Consider the following 26,816-nt stretch of genomic DNA (forward strand, 5'->3'; position numbering starts at 1 on the left):
CTCACGTGGGACATGGGCTACAGATGGGCTACCCATATGGGCCCCACATGGGATAAAAATGGGCCAGGTGGGCCAAACGCATGTGGGCTGGAGATGCAGGCATCCCATGTGGGTCCCATATGGGGTAAACATGGGCAAGATGGGCCCAGTGGGACATGGGCTACAGATGGGCTACCCATATGGGCCCCATATGAGATAAAAATGGGCCAGGTGGGCCAAACGCATGTGGGCTGGAGATGGGCATCCCATGTGGGTTCCAGATGGGCCCACGTGGGACATGGGCTACAGATGGGCTATCCATATGGCCCCATATGGGATAAAACTGGGCCAGGTGGGCCAAACGCATGTGGGCTGGAGATGGGCATCCCATGTGGGTCCCATATGGGGTAAACATGGGCCAGTTGGGCCCAGTGGGACATGGGCTACAGATGGGCTACCCATATGGGCCCCATATGGGATAAAAATGGGCCAGGTGGGCCAATCGCATGTGGGCTGGAGATGGATATCCCATGTGGGTCCCATATGGGGTAAACATGGGCCAGATGGGCTCACGTGGGACATGGGCTACAGATGGGCTACCCATATGGGCCCCATATGGGATAAAAATGGGCCAGGTGGGCAAAACGCATGTGGCCTGGAGATGGGCATCCCATGTGGGTCCCATATGGGGTGAACATGGGCCAGATGGGCCCACGTGGGACATGGGCTACAGATGGGCTACCCATATGGGCCCCATATGGGAAAAATGGGCCAGGTGGGCCAAACGCATGTGGGCTGGAGATGGGCATCCCATGTGGGTCCCATATGGATCACCCATGTAGGCCCCATTTAAGTTACTCCAAGAGCATAAAAGCAAAAAAGGTGACTGTTGTTCATGTGAATTTTGGATTCCAAGTACATCAAGTTCATACATGATGCCATATGGGGTCAATGTAGGCTGGCCCATATGGGTCCCATGTGGGGGCCGCGTGGGTCTCATATGGGGCCTACGTGGGCTTGCCCATATGGGTCCCATGTGTCACCCACTGCTATTCCCATGTGGGGCCCATATGGAAGAGGTGGGGGGCCATGTGGGCCCCATATGGGAACCATGTGGGCATGTTTGCTGGGATATGAACATTTCCTTTACTACAAAATGTTGGTATCTGACCCGACACCTATCTGGGCTGGATGCGGGCAGCATGTGGGCAAACTGGACATCAACAAGCTGGGCACACCCAGCCGGGGCCCACATGGGGCCCGGCCGCCCACATGGACAAAATTTACTACAAAACTTTGTTAACTGACCCGACACCTAGGTATCTGGGCTGGATGCGGGCAGCATGTGGGCAAACTGGACACCAACACGCTGGGCACACCCAGCCGGGGCCCACATGGGGCCCAGCCGCCCACATGGGCAAAATTTACTACAAAACTTTGTTAACTGACCCGACACCTATCTGGGCTGGATGCGGGCAGCATGTGGGCAGACTGGGCACCAACAAGCTGGGCACACCCATCCGGGGCCCACATGGGCAAAAGTTACTACAAAACTAATTGTTAACTGACCCGACACCTACACCATATATAAACATTTCCTTTATTACAAAATTTTGTTAACTGACCCGGCACCTATCTGGGCTGGATGCGGGCAGCATGTGGGCAAACTGGGCACCAACAAGCTGGGCACACCCATCCGGGGCCCACATGGGGCCCAAATGGGCAAACTTTACTACACTTTGTTAACTGACCCGACACCTATCTGGGCTGGATGCGGGCAGCATGTGGGCAGACTGGGCACCAACAAGCTGGGCACACCCATCCGGGGCCCACATGGGGCCCAAATGGGCAAACCTTACTACAAAACTTTGTTAACTGACCCGACACCTATCTGGGCTGGATGCGGGCAGCATGTGGGCAGACTGGGCACCAACAAACTGGGCACACCCATCCGGGGCCCACGTGGGGCCCAAATGGGCAAACCCCAGCCAGCATGCCCATGTGGGCCCCACATGGGCAGTTGATGGGCATGGTGGGCTAGGTGGGCCATGGGCTAGAGATGGGCAAATATGTGGGCTGCATGTGGGCCCCACATGGGCTGCCCACATATTTTTTGGCAGGCATAATGCTTGATAATGAGATTGCTTGCACATGTACGAGGGCATATCCAGGAATTTTGGTGAACACAGGCATTCACGCGGTGTTCCTGTATGGTGGGCTTAACATGGGCACTGCGTGGGCAGCCCATGTAGTGGGGTGTAGGTGGGCTGGATGTGGGCAGCCCATTATTTATTTTTTCACTGTCCAATGTGTATGATATTACAAGAAAAAAGAACTCGCTGTTTAGTCTCATGCCTCCAAAATACACTTCGACGTCGTGAGGAAGTCGCATAGTTGATGTTTGTGAGACCAGCTACGGCTGATATTGGACAGTCAATGTTGTGATTGTGTCGTATGATTGTGTCGCCTGAGCCCGCCCCTGCGCGGGCGACCCGCCGGCGGAGCTCGGCCCACCGGACGGGGCCTGGGGCCGCCTCTGCACCGCCCGGGGCGGTGACCGGCCGACCGGCTGGCGGGGCTGCGGCGTCTGGGCGGGCCAGTTGGCGCTGAGACTCTGAGTGGTGTGCGTGTCCAATAAAGCCTTAATTCGGGCGGAACCGACACATGGCGCGGTCGGTATTAGCTCGAACCCGCCCATAGTGAGTACAAAGTGCGATGAACGAAAGTGAAAGGAAGCAGGAATGCGTAGCCGTGGCGGCCGCGCCGCAACCACGACCGCGTTCGAGTCTCTTCGGAGAGGCGCGCCCGCAGCGACGCCAGCTGTATCGCTAGTTGGTCGAGTCGCAGCTGTGACATCAGGACGTAGTCGTCCCATCTCTCCTTCCAGAGGTAGAAGGCGTCACTGCGGTCGGTGGAGATGTCCAGTCGGTCAGGCCGGATCGGCTGCAGGCTCGTCATACCACAGCGATTACGAAGGACTGTTCTAGAAGCCCTCCACGCCAGCCACCTGGGGAAGGCGAAGACGAAGGCCCGCGCAAGACAGATCGTCTACTGGCCCGGGATCTACCGGGATGTGGAAAATGTCACCCGCTGCTGTACCAGCTGCCAGAGAGATCTACCCGCTCAGCAGCAAGAGACCATGATGAGGAGACCGCCAGCGGAAAGGCCGTTCGAACTACACATCGACTTTGCCGATCACGCCGGCAGGAAGTACCTCGTGGCAGTGGACAGATACTCCGGGTGGCTGTTTGTCGCCGACCTCGGTGTAAGCGCCCCCGCTTACACCGGTCCGAAGGACGATAGCAGGCGTCATGACGAGCGCACTCGCTACGCGACTAAGCGTAAATGGACGGCACGGGAAAAGGGCTTTCGGCGGTACCCGGCTTTTTGATGTCGTGTTCAGTAAGTAATGGCTTTATCTCTTTATTTAATTGCCCAACTCCCTTGGACACCTGATAGCGGATGTCAGAATAACAGCAGCACTCCCATTCATATGTTATTTCAGGTGTCGTCAATTACTGTCCGATTAGCGAATTCCAAGCAGCCGACTTATAAAGCACTAATGTCCTTTGTGTCCATCATAATCGGACCTTGTATGTTTATTCTGCATCAATTATTTCCTGCAAAAAAAAAAAATAATTTAAGTTCATTTCTCAATTATTCAAGTCAAATCAGATGATGTTACTTTTAATGCAGGTAATACAGAATCATGGTAGAACACAGCACGGGCAATACACAATCCGCTTATGTGTCTGCACATTTTACATTGCTGGTGCTTATTTTACAGGAGCCGTGCGGCGGAACGGGCTTACCCAGGACACCAACAACAGCCAGCTGGAGGTGGCGCCATGAAAGTGGTTTACGGGTGCCAGGAACCGCGACGGAGGCCGCCAGGAGAGGAGACCAGCTGGAGTTTAAGCGGAGGAGCAGATGAGAGAAGAAGTCTAGAGATGAACAGAAGAGAGGAGAGAGTTTAAACAGCATTTTTGTGTTTATCTATAATATAAATATTGATCACTGACAGTTTGTTTTGTTGCGGTGGCGAACGTTCAGCAATGATCAGGGGGAGTGATTGAAATAGCAGACATCGATTATATTATAATCATATTGAAATTAATTGTAGGTTCTGGTGGGAACTAAGATGGGCTTTGGTGAATATTTATTGATTAATACAAACGATGCTAGGGAGGTGTGAGCCAGCATGGGGCCCACCTAGGGCCCACATCTGCTGGCCCACGTGGACCCCACATGGTACCCACCTTGAGCCCATGTGGGCCAGCCCAGGTGGGCCACATATGGTACCCATCTTGAGCCCATGTGGGCCAGCCCAGGTGGGCCCCATATGGTACCCACCTTGAGCCCACGTGGGCCAGCCCAGGTGGGCTCCACCATTTACCCAGGGACAAATTTATGTGGGCCCCACATGGGCTGCCCACATGGGTCCCACCAAGTGGCCCACCTGGGCCCCATGTGGGGCCAAGGTAATAATGTTAGCTGGGTATGGGTCCCAGCTGGGTCCCATTTCGAACCCACATGGGCTCCAGGTGGGACTTTTCGCTTATACCCATTTGGGTCCCGGCTGGGAAAGCCCATATGGGACCCGGCTGGGCCCCATATGGGTCCCATGTCGAACCCACATGGGCCCCATGTGGGATTTTTCGCTTATACCCATGTGGGTCCCGGCTGGGAAAGCCCATGTGGGACCCATATGTGCCCCGGCTGGGCCCCATTTGGGTCCCATTTCGAACCCACATGGGCCCCATGTGGGATTTTTCGCTTATATCCATGTGGGTCCCGGCTGGGAAAGCCCATGTGGGACCCATATGTGCCCCGGCTGGGCCCCATATGGGTCCCATTTCGAACCCACATGAGCCCCATGTGGGATTTTTCGCTTATACCCATGTGGGTCCCGGCTGGGAAAGCCCATGTGGGACCCATATGTGCCCCGGCTGGGACCCATATGGGTCCCATTTCGAACCCACATGGGCCCCATGTGGGATTTTTCAATTATACCCATGTGGGTCCCGGCTGGGAAAGCCCATGTGGGACCCATATGTGCCCCGGCTGGGCCCCATATGGGTCCCAGTTCGAACCCACATGGGCCCCATGTGGGATTCTTCAATTATACCCATGTGGGTCCCGGCTGGGAAAGCCCATGTGGGACCCATATGTGCCCCGGCTGGGCCCCATATGGGGCCATCTGGGCTGCCCATATGGGACCCAGTTGGACGCCCATGACAAACACATCTGGGCCCCAAGTGGGCAGCCCAGATGGGCCCCAGTTTGCTGCCCACTTGGGGCCCATATGGGCCCCATTTGGGAAGGCTGGCTGGGCAGGAGCCGAGTTAGAAGGGGGGTGCTCAAACACCCCCCCCCCCCAGCAGGGCGTCGAAATCCAGGACCCCCAGCCGGGCTGCAAATTTCTACAGTATCGGCCTTGCACCGTAGTTGCCGAAGAATGGACTGAGACTGATTGCCCAAAACGCATTCTTAGGCTACCAAGACAATATTCGTTGCATTCAATGTCATGCAAAGATCAACGTCAAGGTCAGGTCAGGTCACCACGAACGAAATATAGAAAAGGGCATGTGCGACGCATGTTTTATGGGTCATTTTAATCCTAGAATTCTATAGGCGCACTCAATAAGTGATATGGACCACATCTGGATGAATTTTATGTACGGTCAAGTGAGGTCAAATTTTGAAGTTGGTTGTTAACCCGCGCCCTGGTGGGGTCTGTTTATAACGCGACCTGGGCCTCGTTTCATAAAGCGAGTCCGTAACTTACGCCGGTTTTTGGTTTTGTATTGTAAGTGCATGTGAAGCGATAAAGTTATTTCCTCCTCTCCCTTCTGTTCTTGCTTACAAGATAAATATATTGAACGATTCAAACTATCGTCATCGCTTCACATGCACTTGCAATTCAAAACCAAAAACCGGCGTCATTTACGGACACGCTTTATGAAACGAGGCCCTGGTGGGGGGGGGCTATTTTTTGCCCCCCTCGTATCTCCGAAACTACTGGACGGATCCGAAAATTCAAACGGCGTTCGATAGCCCTGTCAAATTTGTCGAGGGAAACCAAATTTTATTGACCTCGGGGTCACCGATGACGTCACAGGTCAGGTCAAAGATGAAATGTTTCACCGTTCACGGGTCTTCTAGGGAATGCGCTATAACACCGAGGAAAACGCATTTTGTCGGGAATCAGCGATAGGGCGTCAGTTGCCTAGTAGATATGTTGCTGTTAGAGGTCACTGGTCATACCAGGTCAGGTCACAGGTCAGGTCACCAAAGGTCACCAAGGGTCACCACATGAACCCAACTTTACTAAGGTCATGCGATGCATGTTTTATGGCCAGTTTTTCATTTCCAACTCAATGGTGTTGGTCATAAGACCATCAGGTACGGTTTAGGTCACTTTCTGGTGGAGGTCAGGTCAAGGTCAGGTCAAAAAAGGTCAAATTTCAAAGTTGATATTTTTGCATAAAATGGGTATTGATTCGATGCAGCTCGTCACGGGGAGTCTAATGGTGGTCTTTGTTTTGCGCTACGAGGTCTAGAATTGCTGAAAATTGAGTTTGAAAATTTGACGTCATCAATTTTGAACAGTTTTTTCGCTATAACTTGGCCAAAAAAAGAGGTATCGATCTCAAATTTGGTATGTAGATAGAAGGCGGTAAGGACTATCACATATATTTCGGTTTTTTCGAAATTCAAAAAACGTTTTGGATTTTTTGGCTATTATATTAAAAAATCTATTTTTTATTTTTGGGGGTCAAAATCCAAAAATTTCAAAAATCCGAGATAGCAGTTTTGTAGCCCTGTCCATTCTACAGCTTTTATAGCTGTATCATTTTTCTGTATTTGCAAAGCTATAGGCCTGACAGCTCTTCCCGCGAAACCCTTTTTTGGGTCGAAAACGGCAGAACATGACGTCACTCTGACGTCATTTCCGGCCAACCTATCATAGCCTTTGGAAAAATTTTTGGTCACAATGTGTAAAATTGATGTCCGGGAGGGTACTGAAAGTTTGGTGACGATCGGCGCAGTGGTTCTGGAGATATATCGAAAAGTCTGGAGGGGGGGGGGGGCAAAAAATAGCCCCCCCCCCACCAGGTCGCGGGTTAAGACTTAAAAAGGTGTTTATCTGATACAGTTTTTCACGGCGAATCGAATGATGCTATTTTTGTTTCCGTGCGATGTCTGGAACTTCCAAAAAAATATTTTTTTTTCAAAAAGTTTGTGTGTCGTGACGTCATAAAATTTTGAATAACTCCCACATTTTTTAACCAAATCTTCTAAAAATTGGTATGTAGGTGCACATAGACCACTTCTCTGACATGTTTTCAGTTTTTTCAATACACTCAAAATTTTGGATTTTATTATTATTTCCCAAAAAAGCCAGTTGTTTGAAAACATTTGAACCGAAATCCGAAATCTTCAAAAACCGAGATAGCTATTTGATAGACAAAGTAGAATCACGTATAACCTTTTTTGTTACGTATTGATTCCTTTAAAGGGACCCTCCCACCTTCAAAAGTTAATGAATTGGCATGAAAGTGATGTCGCTCGGTTCAGAAAGAGCAAAAACGAATATCTACTAAATTTCATCGAAAAATATTCACCGGTTTTCAAGATATTAGACTTTTACTTTTGTTTACTTTTTCGGATCTCCGCTGTTCCTAGCGACTTTACAACTTTACATGTATTTGAAAGTGCGGCATTTGTTGCGCGCAAAGCAGCATATACCACCGCGTGCTACAAAACGTTTTAGTCAAACATTTAACGGACGTTCGAAAGCCTGATGGCGTCATCAGATTCCCGTAATGGTTAAGAGATAGGGACCACGCTGGTCCCACCCTGCAAGTAAAGGGAAGAAATTTCTTGAACACCATAAAGCTGCGGGGGTTGCGACCAGGATAAATGGTGGTTTCTGAGCCTGGCCGCAAACTTGGCTATCTCAACTCAAAACTAATGTTAAGGTGGGATGGTCCCTTTAAAATGAAGATGTTAGCGGCGTTCGAAGTTTTGCCGTTTTTGAGGCGAAAATGGCGTGACATGACGTCACTTAAACGTCATTTTCTCCAAAGTTTTCGGACGGATTTCGCTCAAGTTTTCAGGGAACGTTTTAAATTGATATATGATAAGGTACTGATAGTTTGACGTCGCTGGCGTAACGCGTGTAGAAGTTATTGTCGAAAAACGGGAGGGGGCAGATTCTGCCCCCCCCCCGCGGGGGGTTACTGTTGCAATTTGTATTATTATATTAAAGAATATATCATGCAGTGCATTATTTCTGTTAAAAAACCAAAGGCTGATGGATTCTTTTGGAACATTTTTTAGGTGAATTCAGCTATAATAAACCGATAGGTATGACATTCCCACCAAATCTGAGTAATTACGGAGCGAGCGAATTGCGAGCGGAGTCTTTATCATATGCATATCATACGGAGTCTTTATCTTTATCTTTAACATAGTCTAGTCACACGGAGTCTTTATCTTTAACATACCATACAGACTAGTGATGTCAATTACGGAAAATCGTGATACCGATACCAAACCAAATACCAACAATATCCATTGAAAAATGCCGAAACCCCGACTTGGGAATATGAGGAAAATACCAACTTTTTACCAAATTCTCAGCATCTTTTACATTAGTGAGGATTCATAATACCAAAAAAAATACCAAATGCACTCGCCTTGAAATACCAAATACCAAGTTGGTTTCGGTTTGGTATCGGTATACCAAATAGTTGTTATCCGATTGACATCTCTAATACAGACCAACTGAAGACGATTTATTCGAAACGCGTTGCGTTTTGGTCAACATTTTGGGATGGCCTCGTTCCAAAGTCGGCCAATAGCTTCGGTCTAGAAAATTAACGAACGCCGATCTCGTTCAGTGCCATTATAAAAAAAAACAACTGATCGTACTAAATATGTACTATTCGTAATGCATATTCCACTGACTGACATCTACGACGCTACTTTTTGGCAGACGGCAGCAGACGAGATCAATGTTAACATCGATATTACATCGATATTTAGTACACGGATATTACCTTACACACACCTTACATAACTTACAGCTCACATAACTTGCTATTGGCAGATGATTCCACGTTGCTCCTACTGGCCAGTGATATTCACGTTCTGACATCCACTGATGTTGAAGATAAACGTGGAAGATGCTGAAGAGGCCGGTGCCTGTTTCGTTCCCACCATGGTCTCTTGATATCTAGCACCGGTTGCCACAGACATCGCAATTGCTTTTTGTATTTGTACATCTGCTTCAGCATAGTTTTTCTAAGCTCGTCACTGACTTGTGGCCGGTAAGCTGTGCTAAGTACTCTCTCGGACAACCAGTCAAGTGCCCGCTTTACACCCGGGGTAGCCAGTAACAGTTGGTAGCATTAGGCCAAATGAGCGCTAAAAAACTACTACCCCATAGGGTTTGCATGTTAAATCGACCTTTTTCAAGCGAGCCCCACACGTAAGCTAAAAGATAAATTGTCAATATTATTGTGGAGAAAGGCAGCCTAAAGCTTCCTCTACAACCTTTTTATCTAGCGTTTTTCAATGCGGAGGCCATAACAGGTCCAAAAAGCATTGGGCGCTGCCCGAGGTACCAAAAGTCCCTCCATGAGGGCACTAGTTCCCGCGCATGCGCACATTGCCTCAACCCTGTACTAGCGTAAGTTAGCGATACTGCTCACGGACTCGATCAGCAATGAGCGTCCCCGATTACATTAACAGATGTCGCTAGTATCACGTAAATCCTGCTTGCGAACACATTTTAAGAATGAAACAGCTGCGCCATTTCCGCCTTCCATAGATTCCTTCCATCTTAGTATCAACTATAGGCTTTTCAACTAACTTTATTCTCAGTTTTAAAGGGACTATCCCACCTTCTAAAATGTTGTTAAAACCAGTTAAATTGTGCCCGACTTTATAGATTGGATGACCAGGAACACGGTTCTGGCATTAGTTTTTCATTTAACATCTTAGGCTTCCCATATTCCAAACACAAACTTTCAAATATGTGACGTCACAGCCCAAAATTACCTCCTTCCCCAGGCCACATTACTGTCATAAAGCTGATTCTTTTTACTCTGTAGGCACCACAACAAAGTTCAGACCAAGTTTTAAGTGATTTTTCAACGAACAAACCCATTTAAAGGGACCCTCCCACCTAAACATTAGTTTTGAGTTGAGATAGCCAAGTTTGCGGCCAGGCTCAGAAACCACCATTTATCCTGGTCGCAACCCCCGCAGCTTTATGGTGTTCAAGAAATTTCTTCCCTTTACTTGCAGGGTGGGACCAGCGTGGTCCCTATCTCTTAACCATTACGGGAATCTGATGACGTCATCAGACTTTCGAACGTCCGTTAAATGTTTGACTAAAACGTTTTGTAGCACGCGGTGGTATATGCTGCTTTGCGCGCAACAAATGCCGCACTTTCAAATAAAGTCGCTAGGAACAGCGGAGATCCCAAAAAGTAAACAAAAGTAAAAGTCTAATATCTTGAAAACCGGTGAATATTTTTCGATGAAATTTGGTAGATATTCGCTTTTGCTCTTTCTGAACCGAGCGACATCACTTTCATGGCAATTCATTAACTTTTTTGAAGGTGGGAGGGTCCCTTAAATCAGAATGACTAAACGAGGTGACGTCACACTAACGGTCGCTCCATGTTGAAGATAGGGCCTTGCACAAGACCCATTTTCAAATGAAGGGAACGAACTTCTTCAACACCAAGAGGCCGCGGGGGTTGCAACCTAGATAGATAGTGGTTTCCGAACCTCGCCGCAAACTTGGCTATCTCAACTCAAATCCCATGTTAAAGGTGGGATAGTCCCTTTAAACTATGGTTAGTATGTTATTTCTGGTCCATATAATTTAAAAATAACTGCTTTATGAATTTGGCTTTACTCATTAGAATGAAATACTCTATTTATTCCATATTCAAAAAACAGATCACCTTCCATGTAAGTCATCCAGGTAAAATGGGCGCTTTCCGCGTCGTTGGTGTACCCGTTGTTCTATATACCCTGCTTTACACAAGTTTTGCAGACGGAGTGGATTGTTTTGCGCCCACCAATGCCAGCTGCACTGCAAGCTCTTCATGTACTGGCCAATCGTGTTTTTGCCCAGCGGCGCGCTCATGTACCACTTCCCAAGCCACTTCCCATCTTCCTTCCTTTTGTGATTTACAGCCAGGTAGAACGGGCTATCCGGCTTTTTCATGTCGTCTGGTCGCCGCGCCGAAAACTCTTTATAGAGTCAGCGGGCACTGGGCAGCGCTTCTGGTCAGTCTTGTTTTCGAAGGCTTTGGGAGGAAAGGGCCTTGGCCCTTGACCCACCATGCCCATCGCCTGTTCTGATCTTCGTCGACCTTTCGTGAAATTCTTGGCATTCACCATCTTTTTCATCCTTCTTTACTTCCTTATCGCCCCACTTTATTTGTCTTCACTCATCACGACCACCAGGGGGCGTCGAAGTCTAGTAGGAAAATCTGGCAATCCCCGGCGTGATTTAGCGTCGGGGATGACCGACGGCACCTTGCACTGAAAGATACGGCAGAACGGCTATTTTTGAAAAATGATTAAAAATATTTTTGTGCTGGTATGACACAGAAAACGCTTATCATCATGTTCCTCATCATGTGATAAAGCCAAATCCGTGATCGAAAATAGCCGAGCCCCTCCCAATTTCCAACCATCGACCTTATAAGCAAAGCATGTAAGCGTAATCCTTACGGGCGACTTTCCGTTACATGTCCGCACATATGCGTCCTTATGGAAATCGGTAGTGTGGCGATTGGCGACGCGCGCGACATCTGTTCGGCGACTGTAGCGACACCTGGTGGCTGCTTTTCTGCTGTATGTAGGTATTGGGATTTTGCCAGATATGGTTCCTACTGCCTCATCACTATGTTGGCCCAATACTAGAAAGTTATTTTGCTAGTAAAAGGCAAGCAAATTGAAAGTGATTACGAGATGATTATGATTACGAGACAATAATAAAGAAACTTTGACTGAATAATTATTTAAATATTCAACCGCGAAACTATATTCTGGTAGGTTTAGTAGAAATTAGTCCATGTAACCTTGTATTTAGGGCCTTGACGACCACGATGTCCGAAGTGTAATGTTGTCAGGTACCATAGGGTCCTTTGGAGAGAAGCAGGGTCCTGCGCAAGGCCATATAACCAGGTATGGTCATCAGGCTTTTTTTACAGTCTCCCTACCGGGCCCGAATGACGTCACTGGGATGGTAACTCGCCGGCCGCCGTCCGTAGCCATTATGGAGGACGGACGTTTAAATACGTTTTCAACGGATTTTAGTGCAGATTTGATTTCCGATGCAAGGCAGAACGGTGTGATGTTTCCTCAGTGAAGCAAATCAGGACCAGCTGTTACTCGAACCAAAGATTTGGCGACATTATTGGGATCGGACCGAGCCAACGTGCGCCCCGCCTGCGATCCGGCCAGCACATCGGCGGCTCTCTCGTAGATGAAAATCGCCATAGTTTTGCGCGAGGCTTCGGAGTTAATGGGATTTCTGGTGACTCTGACTCCAACCGCGATTTCCAAAAAAACAACTCCGACTCCGACTCCGGGCTGAGTAATCAACTCCGACCGACTCCAACTCCGACTCCGCAGCCCTGCCAGGTCTGCGGAGCCGATGGATTTTCGGTGACCCCGACTCCGACTCGGTTTCCAAAATCGACTCCAAGTCCGGTCAGAAATGTCGACCCTGACTCCGACTCCGCAGCCCTGGTTTTGCGTCTATTTCGCCCCGTAATTAAGAGGTTGTGTGAACTGCACAAACCGAAATTGTACCATAACACAAGCATACACAATACACATTCCAAACTTCTGACTGGAACGAACCAAATGCGTGCACAATACATATACCGGTTTATGCCATACCATAAATCGTAGTTATAAGTTAAAAACCATATTGGACAGATTGGTAGAGGACAGATAAGGCACAAGCCTAATCTTGCGACTTGAGTAGATTCAATAAAATGCTCCGAACTGTCGGAAAGTTGTACAAGATGTCGCCTCTCCAAACACAATGTGCCGACTGACCACGCGACAGCCAGGAACCAGGCAACATTACACGTGAAACAGAGCGGTGGCACCTCAGCACAGGCTCCCAAAGCTCGTCAAGGCGGCGAGAAATGTCCGGCATGTCGGTAACAGGTTCACCACGGCAGCGACAGGTCAGGCAGGTCGGCAACAGATTCACCAGGGCGGTGGCAGGTGCGACAGGTCGACAGCAGGTTTACCAGGGCGGCGACAGGTCCGGCAGGGCGACGACGGACCTGTTTCACCAGGGCGGCAGCGTAGACGCGGCGGCAGGCCCGCTGGGGTGGCAGCAGGTCCCAGGGCGACCGCAGGCTCACCAGGGCGGCGACAGGTTCGGCAGGGCGACGGCAGTTTCACCAGGGCGGCAGCGTAGACGCGGCGGCAAGTCCGAGGGCGGCTCAGGCTCACCAGGGCGGCGACAGGTCCGGCAGGTCCGTCGGGGCGGCGACAGGCTCGGCAGGTCGGCCTCAGCAGCAGTCAGTCAGCAGATTCTCGGGGCAGCCCTGGTTGAGGTGGGATGTCATCAGAAACTGCACGTCTGGGTGCCGGTGTCGGATGTCGTACAGACTACGCAGCGAGGCTTTGCTGCGCAGCACGCCCTGCTGGCAGCGCAGGAGTGTCGGCAGCTTGGTCGGCAGCCCAGCGGGTGCTCTCGGGTCGCCTTCCTCAACTTCCTTTCGGATTTCGGAAACTGGCGCTCGCCACTCAGTGACTCGGGCGACGTCTCCAAAGCTGGGAGACAGATGCTGAAGTCAATATGATGTGATTTTATGCCTTCAGCTCGGTGCCAGTCATTGTGCTGTTATGTGCAGGTAGCCACTCCTCGCTCTCCTGCAAGCAGGACCAGCCCCGGACCTGCAAAACACATTACCAAGTTTATTAACACAATACAACATGAAAAAATTCACTAGGCGATGGCAAGCAAAAGTAATCAATGCCCAAAGGTGCCTTTTCTTCGATTGCCTTTTCCATGTGCTGACATGAAGCCTCAAAACATGTACCTATTTTATATTTATGTATTGATTGCAGGTCTGACTCAGAATTCAGGTGAAACAAGCAAATAACACAATTTGTCCTTAATATTTTGAATTTGAGGCTGGCATTACTGCTCCATGCACACAGCACAGGTGCGTCTGCGTATAAAATCATATGAAGCAAATGCATTAGGTAAATACTAAATAGTCTCAACAAATAGAAATTAGTAGTAGCACAGGTGGTATAAATAGAAACCAATACCTATATAGACAATGATGAGCTTGTTAAGTTAGCAAATGTCAATTACATAACTTTTACATAAACAAGAATGGGATTTTCAGCAATAAGCATGTCAGAAATCCTTTTAAATTCTTTGCACCCAAAATTGAAAGTTTAGATACAGATGATAAAATCTGGCAACAACTTACATTGAAAAGAAGGAACAGTAAGCTTCAACTTTGCACAAAAGATGTGCCAAAATTTTGGTGAGAAATCACGCGCTGAATTTTGAGACATGAAAGTCCCTGACGCATCTGACAGTGTGTGAATTTTTTCCAGTCTGGGTGGTTAGCATAGATTGATTTGTTATTTGATACTATTTAATTTGACAAATAAGTAGTTATTTTCACAAAGCATTTATATTTATAGAAGCTAGCCACTTCCGAAACAATTTACAACTATTCCATCTCCTTCTCATTATCTTTTCAACAACGCTAAGACATTTTACAACTCAATATGAGATTATCATGCTCCCTTTGAAAGCCAAAAATGACAAAAAAGGTTAAACCGGGTTCAACTGAAACGTGGCTGATCTGCCTATGATACTCATGCTTATACAGTTGAATTAATTGAATACCTACCTGAGCTGAACTGCTGAAGCTGGTCATTCTTCATGATCTCTGAGACGACAAGTGTGTGAATGCTACTTATGTGTATGCTTTTCCGATCTTCAAACACTTTAAAGTGATATTATTATCAAATAAACAATATTCAAACTCCGTATAACAATACACGCAACGGCTGGAAAACACTGCGCCGGTGCGCCAGAATTGACAGCATCGCCTGAATCTCAGCGACCAATCAGCTTTCGACCATCCCAGTGACGTCACATTGGCAGCATTTGGTAGCAATTTTCCTCCTATGGCCCGGTAATGGGACGGACCCCCCTGGTCCTGCGTCCCGAACTCCCCGCTCTCTCAAAGAGCCTCTTCGTCATCAAACGTCAGAGCCTTGCTCGGTTGGGGCGATTTCCCTTTCCCTCCGATTTCAGCAGTTTTATTTCGCTGCCTTGACATCCCTAGCCCCTTGGAACTCTGGATCAGCCAGCAAGTTCCATCCTTGATTTTCGCTCAGGTAAGTATGTCTTCAGCACAGAAAGGAAGTTGTTTAAGCTGCTTGTTTCAAAATTGTTCCCATCCTCCTTCTTCGCATCAATCAGAAATGAGCAGATAACTATTTATAGCCTGCTTGAGACAGTCAAGTGGTGTTTTGATACGTAACTTCATCTTTGTGAGAAGAGAACTTGCTCTTCCACAAGCTCACTTTTCTTTTAGTTTCCGTGCTTTTCATAGATTCTACGAACTCCTTAGACCTGCCCTCAATGTCATCAAAATCAATATTGAGGTCAAAATTTGGAATCTCTATCATGTAATAATCTTGCAAGGCCCTATATACCTCTTTACCTATTTTTATCAGTCACGGGTCTTCTAGGGAATGCGCTATAAAATCGAATAAAACGCGTAATCTTGTCATCTTCTTTGCAAACGATGTTCACCGTTCAGCACTGCTTAATGGCATACAGTAAAATACATACCAAGCTCGGCCGGTGATAAAATTTCAAGACCTCGGTCCTCGCTCAATTTTTGAACGAGGCCGAAGGCCGATGTCCAAAATTGAGCAAGGACCTCGGTCTTGAAAATCATTTACACCGGCCTCGTTTAGTATTATATAATACTACTATAGTTCGTTTATTTTAAGTTTGCCCCTCACTGTAAACGTCTCTTTGAACACAGCACGACCTCCAATACATTTTTCAGACATTTGCAATGGAGCTGCCACCCGGGGCTGGCGAGGGGCGCCGGCATGGAGGGACGGCCATGATATGCCGCCGAGACACTGAGACAGCCGATTCTCATTCTCCCAACTACAGTGTGAGAACGATAGTCTTTTAGCAGTGCAGATGGTGTGTGGCGGAGCACCGCGTCTCACCATAGTTGGCTGCTACCTGCCCTACTTCACTGGGACTCCGGATCAACTAGAACTTTATATGGACCTGTGCGCTAGTCTTGAAGCCCTCATAGACACGCATAGGTTTTCCGCGCCGCTCATGCTAGTCGGAGACTTCAACTGCCCTCTCCCGTGTCTCCCGCCGGCAACCCGTCCTCGCCAGTGGGCAAAGCTGCGCGGATTCACCCCTTCAGCCAAGCATTCCAGCGACTTCTGGATGAAAGAAGCCTTACAGTCGCTGAGTTCCGCTTCTCTCAGCCAGTGAATTTCACGTATGAACGCGGCGGTCACACGTCCCACATCGACCACATCATCGTGCCTGGCAAACTTGCAGATGAACAGCTTCTGTCATGTTCTATCATCCCGCCTTCTTATGACAACCTCAGCCCCCATCTGCCTATAACATGTACTCTTCTGCTCCAAATAAACGGCGAAGAGAGGGAAAGACCAGCGCCGCGAGACCACTCCAGTTCTCACCGCACGGTACTGGACTGGAACAATTCCGACAGGAATCAAAGGTACTGTGAACTGCTCTCCACGCAGCTGGAGACAGTGGTCCAGCCAAACCTCAGCGCCGATCAGATAGACTGCCTCATGACGTCAGCCATCCATCAAGCTGCAGCTGAGGCCGGCTGCTCCCGGCCCCGAAGACCGCCAGTCCTGGTGGAGCCCTTCAGTGTCGGCAGCACGGGACCGGGCGCACCTGTGGCATCGCATTTGGACTCACGCCGGTCGACCACGGAATACGGTCCTGCACAACTGCTTCAAAGTTGCGCGTCGTTCATACAGGCAGGCCCGGGTCGATGCAGCACGTGCCCAGGTTGATAACAGCGCAAATCTCCTGTCATCGCTGCGTCAGAAGAAGGACATCAATTCGTTCTGGCGCCGTGTAGAGCAGGCTCGACGTGGCTCGGGCGGCTTGCGCTCCTCGCTCACGGCGGACAGCCTCGAGGCCCACTTCCGCCCCATTCATACGGACGAGGACACCCTCTCTGCAGCCCAAGATGATGTGCGCACCCGAGTAGAAGCCCTGCTGTCCCAGGCGAAAGAAGATCCTGGCCCCGCTAAGCGCGTCACTGCAGGAGATGTAGCTCGCTTGATCCCGCAAATCAACCGCAACGCATCACCAGGACCGGACGGCGTCACCGCTGAGCATCTTGTCTACGGCTCTTCAGGACCACTGCACGAGGCTATCGCCTCTCTATTCTGCGTGCCTGCCTCGCTGAAATGCGTGTCCCTGTCAGTTTCACATGCAGCACAGTGGTGCCTATCATGAAGAAGACCGGACTGGACCAGGGGGATGTCGTCCCGGTTCTCCCCATGTATTATTCGCCAATCAGCTTAACACTACCAGTGACGTCACTGGTGGATCGCCAATCGCGGCCGTCCGCCCGGCCGGACCCGTAGAAGGCCAAACGCAGACGTTTTCAGAAAAGCGTAAGCCGTATAGATACAGTCGCGGATGGAATTTTGCTGTGATTCGGCTCTCCAAGAGTGCGTCAGCGGACCAGAACCCGGATAAAGGTCATAGTGAACCGGCATCTGATAAAATCCGCTCACGGCTTAGCAGCCGACTTCGACCCTTCGCCCTCGTAAAGCACAAAAGCTTGCCGGTCATGTCATCAATCCACCTGCATCTCCTCATCTGCTTACTGCCTATATCGACCAGTTACTGCAGCCGTTTTGGAGCGGCTCACGTCCGATAACACGCCGGACGTGCGCTAGCCGCCGGTGCTAAGCGCTAACCATTGAGTGCGCGTGGCCGACTGCCGCTCCGATGGCGTTGGCCCCCGGCACCGACACCGGCGCGGCGCCGCTGACCCATGGGGGGGGGGCTGCTGATTAGTTGAGCCGGAATTGGGATAGAAGCCGGTATGGGATTGGGATCGAAACTCAGAGAGACCAAGGGATTGTGTTGTGCCTTCGGTAGGCCCCCAAAAATCACCGGTGTAGTGCCCTCAGGGCCGCCGGTTATGAAGCCTTTGGAAGCACTGGTGTGGGCCCTCACAAGTAGGTACCGGTGGGAGGCCCTCAGAGGTACCGCTGTGGGCCCTCTGAGGTGCTAGTGTGTGGCCCTCAGAGGCGCCGGCGAGGGTCATCACAGTTGCCATTGTGGGCCCTCAGAGACACTGCAGTGTGGGGTCATCACAGTCGGATTTGGGACCCTTAGAGCTGCTGGCTCGAACTCTTTATAAGCCGACAGGGGCTCTCAGTCAGAGACCGACAAGGGGCCCTCAAGAGGTCTGCGGTGTCTTCAGGAGCCCTGTGGAGTCCTCAGAGACCAGCAAGGTACTCTCAGACGCCGGTGGGGCCCTCAGAGTCTTCGGTGTGGGGCCCTCAAAAGTCACCGGTGAGTGGCCGTCCGATGCGAAGGTCCCGTCTTAGGCCGTCAGAGACTCCGGCGTTGAGCCCTCAGAGCCGCCGATATATGGCCCTAAGAAGCACTGGTTTGGGCCTTTGGAACTTCATTCAGGGGTGCCGGTTGAACTCAGAGGTGGCAGTGTGGGGCCCTCAGCTCACGGTTTGGGGCTTTCACAGCCGCCGGTGAGGGCCCTCGCAGGCGCCGTTGTGGGGGCCTTCAACCATTGGTTTAAGGGGTCATCACAGGCGTGTGTGGAACCCTTAGAGCTGCTGGTCCCTGATAGGCCGGTAAGGGCCCTCAGAGGTCGCCAATGGGCCCTGAGAGGCCGGCAAGGGGCCTTGAAATGCCGACAAGAAACAATAAAAAGCCGGTGTGGGGCTCTTATGGAGAGAAGTGTGGCTATTCGGAGCACTAAAGGTGTTCTTTCGAGCCCTGTGGGGCCCTTCTGAGTCGAAAATACCATCGTGGACCCTCAGCCGCCAATTGGCGTCGCAGGGCCCCTCGGGCCTGAGAGGCCCCCTGATCCGATGGGGCACGTGCCCCCTGCCCCCCCCCTCCGGGTGCAGATAGAGAATGAAATCGGCTTGCGGGACTCCGGGACACAACAATTGCGATCGTTCCTTCTCCCGTCGCGAGGTCGTCCATCCGACCCATATCCCAAGATTGTCAACCCTGGGGCTCGGGTCGGCAATATATCGGCAAGGAAATAAGCTTTAGGTGGGTAAAAAAGTTATTTAAGTCATTAGTTGTCGTTACGTTCAGTAATAAGAACGATAAAGTGCCAAATGTACCCGACGTACGGGTTGGAGCCGGGCGCCGCCCGGTCTCCACCAGTGACGTCACGCTAATGCTTAGCGACCGGTCCATTGGAAATTGCGGGATGATTCTACCTCTCTTATACGGCCTTGGACTGGACCCCGACTCTGCCGATAGCTACCGCCCCATCTCTCTCGTGTCGACTATCTCCAAACTTCTGGAACTGATCCTTGAGGAAGAGATCGACACGTCATTTGAGGCCTCTGAACTTCAGTTTGGGTTCTTAGGGCATAGGGGCACCAGCGAAGCGTCTATGCTTGTACACGAGACCGCGCAACATTACCTATGCTATAAACTCCCGCTGTTTGCTGCTAACCTCGATGCAGGGCCTTGCTCGATGCTAGGAAATGTTTTGATCGTTTGTGGCATGATGGCGTCCTCTTCCGAGCGAGTGAGCACCTCCCACGCCGGAGCTGGGCGCTTCTGGCCTATTGGTACTCTCACCTGTCAGCCCGAGTACGTTTTGGTGGGAAGCTGTCAGACGCCTTCTGTGTGCGCCGTGGAGTGAGACAGGGTGCGCTTTTATCGCCGTGCCTCACCAATATGTTTTTATACCCGCTCATCCAACAGCTCGATGACTGTCGCTTGGGCGCCACGCTGTATGGCCACCACATCCCAGCAGTTGCATATGCTGATGATATTCTGATTATGTCTAGTAGCGCACGCGATCTTCAATCAATGCTTCATATCGTCTCCTTCTCAGTGTTGTGGAGGATAGATTTTGCACATGTGAACCAAAGCTTGACCAAGAGTCACAGCTTTATATTCGGGGCCGAGTTCCTCTCTCGAGCACCGACAGGAAACCACACACTTGGGTGTTGAGCTGCGCTCCCAGCTACACGGTGCCGATCAGGTGACTGCCCGAATTCAGCGGAGCAGGGGTGCGCTCTTTGGCCTAACGCCGGCCGGCATGTTCAGCACCTCTCCGCTGTTGATAAGGCATTTCTATGGCGGATGATTGTCGCTCCTGTTCTGATTTATGGATGTGAGGTCTGTTTTTTAAGCTCTGGAGATATTGCTTGCCTCGAAGGCTGGCAAGCCTCGGCGGTCAAAAGCGCGCTACGCCTACCGCGCACTGCCCACCACTCCGCACTAATGGCGGCACTTCGCATCCCAAGTGTACAAACTCTCGTTCGGCGGTCTATTTTTCGCGCTACTCAAAACGCTTTTCGTGGCCAGCACCGCCTCCGTTGCGTGCTGGTGAGTAGCCTGGCCCAGTTGGCGACCAATGCGAGATTCGCGGAAACATCTGCTTCTGTGCCATCTAATGTCGCTATGTGGGGGAAACTTCATGAGGGTACTGGAGGCTGCCAGCGGTCATATACACGGAGACTGGGTGCACACGCCCAGGCCCGAGTGTGGCCTTGCGGACTCGCTCAGCTGGCTGATGGACAGCAACAGCGCCGAGTCATGGCAGCTAGTAAGGCTGCTTGTAACAATACATCCAAACTGATTCTCCTAGTCCGCCTGATGTAAAAAGCTGCCCGTGCTTTGCAAACGTGACTTTGTTGTGCCGTGCTGTGTTTGTATCTTCATGTGTCACGGTTATGTTATGAAGATATATTCTCCTTGTTTTGTCCTCAAAGGATGTCAAATAAATATGATGATGATGATGATTGCAAACAGTTTTAAAGATACAGTCAACGTCCTAGGAAGCGAATCATTTCATTCATACCGTGGGGTTAAGCAGGGTGCAGCTAACAGTTGCTCGTTGTTCACCTTTTATATAAATGAAACAATTATATTAGCTACTTCAAGAACGAGCATGGAATTGAAACTCAAGCTGCTGTATTGTCCATGCATCCAACCAAATCCCAGTTTATGACAGTTGATGTAACTGACAAAAGGCCTTTTGAGATAGAAAATGCTAGAATATGCTACACTGATAGTTATATATATTTGGGATCGAACATATCAAATGCGCCCATCAAAAATCAAGTGCAAGCACACATTGATTCAAAGCGAGGACATGTCAGAAAGTTTTCCGCTTTTCTGAGGAAGAACAAGGATGCACCGCTTAAAGTGAAAAGAGATGTGCTGGAGAGTGCATTAAAAGCGCCCATTTTGTACGGGTGCGAAAGCTGGCTTTGTAATGATATGCAGTGCGCGAATAGTGTAATGATGTCGGCCCAGAAACAAATGTTGGGGGTTCGTACACAGACCTGCACTGACCTAGTTCAAGTAGAATTGAGCTCGGGATCAGCAAAAGCATGGGTGCAGCAAAGACAAAGGGATATTCTCAAGAAAGTAATGTCACAAAGTAGTTACGGTCAGAGCCCTTTGTTTAAAGCAGCTGAGCTGGCTCGATCGGCCGGATCCCCCGCGGGACGTTATTTACAGGGCCTCGTGAACAGCACAGACAGACCGATAGAAAAGGACCTAGAAATTGTAAAGGCTAGGATAAGCCAAGCTCATACGTCAAGGAGAGAAAATTACATCTTGTTTAATCCAAATTTGACCTTACACCCGATTTACGCAGACACAACTGTACCGGAAGCTGATAGATTAGCATTTAGTCAGATTCGTAGCATTTAGATGATGATAGATTAGCATTTAGTTGATGATCTCACTGGCACTTGCGTTGGGGATTGTAGGGATGATTCACATATTCATAAACTATCCCATTGCTGCAAGGCGTTCACTGAAGCTGTCATTTTGAGCGGCCAGCAATGCTTTGGTTCTAAGCAAGTTCACCAAAAGCACGCCAGGCCTTTTCCAAAATGGAATGAGACTGTGAAAATCAAGCACAATACAGCTCGTAATTCTTTTTTTCGTTGGAGGTCTGCTGGCTCTCCCAGAGACGGTCCTCTGTCAGCTCAAATGAGGGAATCAAGGCTGGCTTTCAAATATGCTTTGCGGAGATGTAGGAGAGAAAGAGATATCTTCAATGTAAATAAGCTTGCTTTGTCTTTGTTGAACAGAGAGCATAATCAATTCTGGGTACACGTGAGACAGATGCTTGGTGGTCAAAGTTCCTTTCCACCTAGCTTTGGGGGTGTCACAGGAGCTGCGAACGTAGCGAATATGTGGGCCGATCATTTCAAAACTGTTCTAAATGACGATAGCTGCAGCAGTGGTCAAGCAATTATCAACCATATCATCAATGATCGGCTGCCTGACGTTCTCCCCATTACCAGGGAGGAAGTGTCGAGTGCTATAGCCAAAATGAAAGGTGGAAAAGCTGCAGGCTGGGATCAGATGTACAGTGAACATCTGCGTTATCTTGAAGCTGATAACTTATATGTCATAGTCTCCATATTTAACAGCATACTGAACCATGGAAACGTCCCTGATGATCTCATTTATTCACTGTTGACGCCATTAATTAAGGATAAAAGTGGTGCACTTGATGATAAATCGAACTATAGGGCAATCGCTTTATCCACAACTTTATCAAAAGTCTTGGAACTTATTCTGGTTGACAGGCTTCTACCGCTATTAAGAACAAATGATGCGCAATTTGGATTTAAGTCTAATCATTCAACAACGCATGCTACATATGTTCTTAAAGAAACAGTTCACTATTACACTAGACAAGGAAGCCCAGTGTACGCCTGCTTCCTTGATGCAAGCAAAGCATTCGATAGAGTGAATCACGCTAAGCTCTTTCAAATACTCCAAGAAAGGGATGTTCCGTTACCATATCTGAAACTGTTAACTCATTGGTACAGGTCCCCCGTCCCAGATGATGAGCGTCAAATGGGCAAATAGCACATCCTATTCATTTCCGGTCGCAAACGGTGTTCGCCAGGGTGGATGCTTGTCACCATTATTGTTCAATGTATACCTGGACGATCTCCTTCAAATGTTACAATCTACTGGCATAGGATGTCACGTTGGTGGCTGTGCTGTAAATGTGCTGGCGTATGCTGACGATATTGTTGTCTTGTCGCCATCAAGGGGTGGTTTACAAGAGCTTGTCAAAATATGTGAATCGTTCGCTGTGTCCAGGGACATACAATTCAATGCTAAGAAGAGTGTATGCATGGTGTTTAAGCCCCAGCGTCCAAGTGCATCTTCGCATCTGTCCATGTCACAACCCCCAATTGTGAGGTTGTCAGGTACCAACCTAACATGGGTTGATGAGTTTAAGTATCTTGGGCATGTGATTAACAGCAAACTGAATGATAGCAGCGACATGCGTAAGCTGAAGAGATCGCTATACTATCGTGCTAATATGCTTTGCGCGTTGGTAGGCCATGCTAAAAGAGAAATTCTGATAAAGCTATTTAAGTCCTACTGCGCGAACCTGTATGGGTGTGAGCTGTGGGATCCATGTAAAGAAAAAAATGTGTTTCGTGAACTGTGTGTGGCGTATCACTCATGTGTAAAGAAAATAGTCAAACTACCGAAATCATTCAGGAACCATCCTCTCTGTCTAGCTCTTCAAATTCTCCCCTGTCCTATGCTAGTAGCAAGCAGACAGCTTCTGTTCTATAAAATACTCCACAGTAGTGAAAATGTGTTGATAAAGAGCTTGCTTGACAGTGACATTGGACAAAATGGTATAGCAGCGAGGGTGCATCTTGCCATCCGACGTGAATATGATATCATGGCCTTAGACTTGTCTTCCTCCTCTCGTGCAGACATTTTGAATATTTTCTTAGGTAGTCTGAAAAGAATGGTCAATCAAAATCCGACATATCATGCTCATGTGAGAAGTGTCATTACAGACAATGTATGAAGCTGAGACGAGCTTCCTCTTGATCGATGTGCGTGCTTGCACTGATTTTAACGTTCTGAATATGAATATCTTGATGTGTGTGTGTGTGTTTGTGTATGTATGGATGTAATGATTGTGTTAGCTGTCACTGGAACTTCCTGTATGCACCAATGATGGTGTGAAAAATAAATGGCATTATTATTCGTCTTGGCTCACATTTCCTAAAAATAGAGACAGGAAGGTGGGCGAGGATCGAAAGAGATAGGCGTGTTTGCGCTTGTGGACAGGTGCAGACTGAGGAGCATGTGTTACTTAACTGCCCATTCACACAGACAGCTCGGACCCGGCACTCCAGACTTACCTATGCCAACCTAAGGGTTCTTATGGATTCAGAAAATAATGCAGATCTGGCCAACTACTGTCGCCTCGTACCAAGGCCCTAAAACATAAGGCTGGACGAAGTTTTCTACCAAAAATGTACTAGAATAGCGCACGAGTCAAAGCTATTTCCGTTGTTTCTTTACAAATATGTCGCAAACAAGCTTTTTCTGTAATTAATCATTATTTTGAAGTTAAGGGACCAGTTTCTATAAATTCAATAAGCAAACACTCATTTTTTGTATAAAAGCCTAGCTTATATAGTCCAACTCTAGTTGAATAATCAAGTAGCTACTAAATTTTCCAGATGTGACACATATTGCGCACTTCAGACAAATGCGTTGCTAGGGCGTTGCTTAGGACTCTTTCGCATGTTTTGCTGCTTGTTATGAAGTGAGGGACGTGAGGTGGACAGGCTTTTTGATTTTGTTCTGGTTTTCTAGGACCGTCTCAATTATTTAACTTGACATACTTTTCTTGCTTTTTTATCCGAGGCTTTTTTAATAATTGATAGATTCTAGCGTGGAAATAAAAGGGCGAGCAGGCCACAGGGGTAAATGCAAGTCGACTGATAGTGAAATGAAAGATAGAAGTGTCTGTTCCATAAAATGATGTGATGGAACATGAAGCGACAGGATCAGACGCAAGAACCACAAATTAAGAACCCAGAACCAGCAAGCGCCAGGCAATCAAGAGCAGCCATGGAAACGTTTGATCAGCTTTCAGATAACCTTGGCCGAAGACGTCAGACGGTGAGCAATCAAGAGACCTTACAAGACCAATAGTTACTTGAAAACGAGAGCCACCAGGAAAATCAGTAGGTTCTTCAATGGCAACCCATTTCAACATCTCTATCTAGCAATGATTTGCACCAGCGAGGTGCTATCATGTGTTTTGTGTATGCATCCGTAACTGCTAAAAAATATTTGTCAATAAATAAACAAAAAACAATAAACAAACACATAATGCATCTTTTTCTACTGAAAGTACCTAAGTGTGGCAGGGGATGAATTATTAATAGAAGGTACCTAATTAATTGTCATCTATGCATTCAATTCATAGCAATTCAGGGCATCTATCGGGAGCGCCCTTACGTTGCATGGTATTGCGGATCGTCGATGGGTTTCTTGATGACTCCGACTCTGACTCAGACTTTCAAAAATCAACTCTGACTTTGATTTCAAATGTCGGCTCTGACCGACTCCGACTCCACAGCCCTATAGCAGGTCTGCGGAGGCAATGAATTTTTGGTGACTCCGACTCCGACTCTGGCTTTCAAAATCGACTATGACTCTGACTCTGGTCAGAACTGTCGACTCCGACCGACTACAACTCCGACTACAGAACCCTGAAAGGTCTGCGGAGGGGATCAAATTTCGGTGACTGACTCAGACTCCAGCTTTTAAAATCGACTCTGACTCCGACTCGACGACTGAGGTCAGAACTGTCAACTCCGACCGACTTCATGACTCCGACTCCGGAGCCCTACTGGCAGCTATAACGCCAGGGAGCTGCAAATCGTATGTTCCGTGGCGGTTTATGGCATTAAAGTCGATAATGCGGCTGAATAGCACTATGAAACACCCTTATTGGCTGCAAGAACCACGAAAGTTAGCGCATCACCACTGGAAAACGTGACAAGTTATCGATTAATTGGCCCTGGATTTGGATAAATGACATGTTGATGATCATATTAGCACACATTTACATTATCATCTATCTCAAGGTTGCCCTTCAGGCGGCTCTAAACAATGCTATTTTCCCTATCTTCAACATGTAAATGCCCTCGGGCGTCCTCGTGGTGACGTAGGCATGGGAGTGCCAGGTTAGTAGGAACTAGACTTCGATGCCCCCTGCCTCGTACTTGAGCAGACGCATGATCTTAATGCCAATAGAGGAAGGTAGTTTTAGGAAGGTAGTTGTGTGTTTTTATATTGTGAAAAGCGATAATGTGAACACATATATATTGCACAAACCGCTTTCGATATCACTTCATCAGTGTGCAAATTTACATATATAAAAATCAAAATGTCCGTATGTATGTATGTATGTGACGCGTCCGTCACGCTTGGCGGGCTATTGCTCTGGAACGGTGCGGGCTACGGGGTGAAATTTTCGACTGAAGTCGGACGCGTGCATCTGTTTGTTGTATTAAATTTTGGTGGGGGTGGGTTCGGTGGTTTGCACGTGGCGGGTGCATCTTTGCCGCATTTTGGGCCGCGGCCGGCGCCGAGCAGACGGCACGCGCCTTAGGCTCAGTTTCTTCGCTTGCCAAACTGAGTGAAATCAGAGCCGGAAGGTCACTGACCTTTG

General features: G+C 48.7%; 1 protein-coding gene and 1 long non-coding RNA gene across 2 annotated transcripts in view; both read left to right on the forward strand.

Moving 5' to 3' along the window:
- LOC122380039 overlaps positions 1-26,816 on the forward strand; it is a 44,707-nt gene that overhangs the window by 4,522 nt on the left and 13,369 nt on the right. The gene's annotated exons all lie outside the window — the stretch shown is intronic.
- Positions 1,980-3,971, forward strand: LOC122380094. Its single transcript, XR_006256285.1, has 2 exons — positions 1,980-3,381; positions 3,767-3,971. It is a non-coding gene; the product is annotated as an uncharacterized LOC122380094 (long non-coding RNA).

Source organism: Amphibalanus amphitrite, unplaced genomic scaffold (genome assembly GCF_019059575.1).
Source record: "Amphibalanus amphitrite isolate SeventyFive unplaced genomic scaffold, NRLGWU_Aamphi_draft 000000F_arrow, whole genome shotgun sequence".
NCBI classification, from domain to species: Eukaryota; Metazoa; Arthropoda; class Thecostraca; order Balanomorpha; family Balanidae; genus Amphibalanus; species Amphibalanus amphitrite.